The following is a 3120-nucleotide window of genomic DNA, read 5'->3' as shown; positions in this document are numbered from 1 at the left end:
TTTACACTTTTAGTTTTTCACACCAGTGAAACTATTTATTTGGTATTTGCACATGTGTGCCCTACTAATTTCACTGAAGAGTATGGCCTCAATGTGCATCCACTTAGCTATATATTATTTTTTGAGAAGGAATTAAATCACATTCTAAATTCCAACCCTCCTGACTTGGCCTCCCAAGTAGCTGGGAGTGCAGGCATATATATATGGATTGGTTAATTCTACATAAATTTTTGAGGTTCAATGTGATATTTCAGTACATGTATACAGTGAACATTGATTCAATTCACTTTTAAATAATTCCCAACATGAATGCATGGATATAAATTATGGTATACACAATGGACTACTATTCAGACTTAAAGAATGGCATTGTGTCATCTGGGGAAAATTGATGGAACTTGTCATTACAATCTTAAAGGAAATGTCAGAAACTATATGGATTCCCTTTTGTGAAAAAACTGAATCATAAATAAATAAAACAATAAAATAAAGGAGAGGTGGCATGAAACTTTTTTTGGAGAGGTGGAAGGGGTCAGGGGACTTGGGTAGTATGGCCAGAGGATAAAGAGAGAAAAAATAATCAAGATATGTTATACTTCCATGCCAATTCCCCCAAAATAAATGTCACTATAAATGATAAATATACAATAATATTTAAAACTATTTCAAAAGAAAATATGTGATTTTCAATTTCATTAAAAGTATTCAAATTATCAGGAAATTTGAGGAAAATTATGTCTGTATAAAATAAATCAGCACATTCAATTTTATTAGATTATTTTTTTCTAAAGATAAGTTCTTTGTATACAAATTTTTTGCGAATGACATTTTGGAGATTTTTGTTTTCCACTAATTTAAAAGACAGTCCATTTTCAAGTATCTTTAACTGACTGCTTAGAATAAAATATTCTAAAATTATCGATTTTTACATACTTACTTTGTAACTTTATACTTCACTGAAGAAAACAGGTTCTTATCATTTGGTTCAAGTCAAAGCCAGACTATAATCATCTCAGGGATGCTCTGGAGAGAATCTACTTCTGAGCTCACTCACATGGCTTTGGACAGGAATCAGTTTCTCATGTGTTACTGAGTTCCTTCAATTTCTTGCCCCTCAGAAAGCAGATTACAGCATGACATTTGAAAGGGATGGGATCTCACAATTACCATCAAGGATCTCTATCCAATGACCCAAAGATCTCCCATTCGTCTCCATCTCTTAAAGGATCGATTGCCTTCCAATAGTACCACCCTGAGGATAAAGTCTCTGACACATATAATTTTGGGGAACAGTTATCCAAACCAAAAGTCTCTATATGCTCTTTATTGAAAAGTAATCACTAATTTCAAGTCATGTTCAAGGAGAAGGGGATTGTGAATGCTAGGAGCTAAAGATCATTTCTTAGAAGCTGTCCCCAAGATTTATCTATCAGGACTTTAGAGTCAAAGCACAAGACTCTGGAGATAATACTAAGATCTCTTGCACAGCCTCCAATGCATCAACCTACCACCACAATTTGCAATGACCATGAAATAAATCCTGGAAAAGACCTGCATTTTGGAATAACTTTTTCTACATGGGGTGCTTACTTACACAGATGCTACTTGATGGTCATTGCCATGCAGTCTGAAAAAGCACTATGGTTTCTCTTATATAAACACACTCCTTCCATCTAGCCAAACCACAGACATTTCAAACAGAAAGGAACAAATTCACCATGCATCTTCTGGTTTCTACTCAACTAGTAAAAGGTAAACTTATTCCAAAATGTATTTCCAAAATGACATGAGCATTATTCCAAAATGACATAAGTAGTCCAAAATGTATGAGTTATACAGTTTAGTAAAGCTTATCAATTCTATGAATTTTTCTACCTGCAAATAAGCCATAGATATCCCAGGCTGTATCAGTCAGTGTTCACTACAGGAAGAGATTTAAGGAAGTCTTACAATAGTGCCTGTAGAGTGAGGTGTTGAAGAAGACAAAATAGCTCTCTGAACTATGGAAATGTAAAAGCTTCTGTCAAAATTGAAGACCTGTGCTCACTGCACAGTGCCAAGAAAGTCATTATTGGGAAGCTGAAGACTCCATGTTGCAAGCCTGAGAGTCTGTGCTGGAATCCTGGAGAAGGATATCTAAAGGGAGAAGGAAGGAGAAGACTGGAGCTGTTCTGAAGAAGCAGAGTGAGATGACCCTCTTCCATAAGTCTCTTTCAGCCACAGTCTGAACCGTGCTAAACCAATCAGCTGGATATTTTCAATTCAATTTGACACCACAGTTACCTATCAAAATTTATCCCTTATCAACTTGTCAACTAGATACATTAATGTAAACCTTACTTAGTCTCCAAATACAATAGCAAGTTGATAAATAGGCCTAACATGGTACAAACCTATGCAAAAATAAGAATGCACTACTTCCATTGGCAGAATAGCATTTGTTTTAATTTTTCTATTTTTTTTGGTATTTGATTCATGATATGCATGTATTTGGAAAAGACTGACTGACTTTCATTTCTGACTCCTCAGATCCTATCTTATTCGTGCTATGCAAGAAAAATGAAAAGTAAAAATCTGTTAAACATAGAATAGACCCTTCCTTGGCTCACAATAATTGAATATACTGAATGATATTTTCTTACATACACTTTCATCTCTATTAGAAATATCCCATGGAACTAAACCCAGAGTAAAATATCTATGGTTTGTGACTACATTATAGACACATGGTGCCTGTGCCTTCATTTACCAAAGGCTACAACACTAAATTATTCAAAGAGCATAACAAAGATCTCCCTGAGTGTGAACCAAAAATATATTCATAAATAGAAGGGGTAATATTATGAATGGTGGTGATGCATATTTTAGCTTTATCATCAAGTTACACCCTAGTGCCTGTTAACTGTTTATCCATGAATTTTTGAGGATCCTAAGGAGGGCAGGACATTGAGCTCTTATGTTCTAATGTTATTTTGAGAGGGGAAGTTATTTCCCCACCGAGAGTGTTGGAGGTATCTTCAGCCCCACTCTCCTGCAATACCTGAGGAAAGTAACTCTCTCTTGACCAAGCATGTTGGTGCTGGCATTCTTTTTTTTTTTTTTTTTTTTTTTTTTTTTTTT

This window comes from Fukomys damarensis, unplaced genomic scaffold (assembly GCF_012274545.1).
Source record: "Fukomys damarensis isolate Sample0158 unplaced genomic scaffold, DMR_v1.0_HiC HiC_scaffold_37, whole genome shotgun sequence".
NCBI classification, from domain to species: domain Eukaryota; kingdom Metazoa; phylum Chordata; class Mammalia; order Rodentia; family Bathyergidae; genus Fukomys; species Fukomys damarensis.
The sequence above is the reverse complement of the archived record's forward strand: the minus strand, read 5'-3'. Positions refer to the sequence as shown.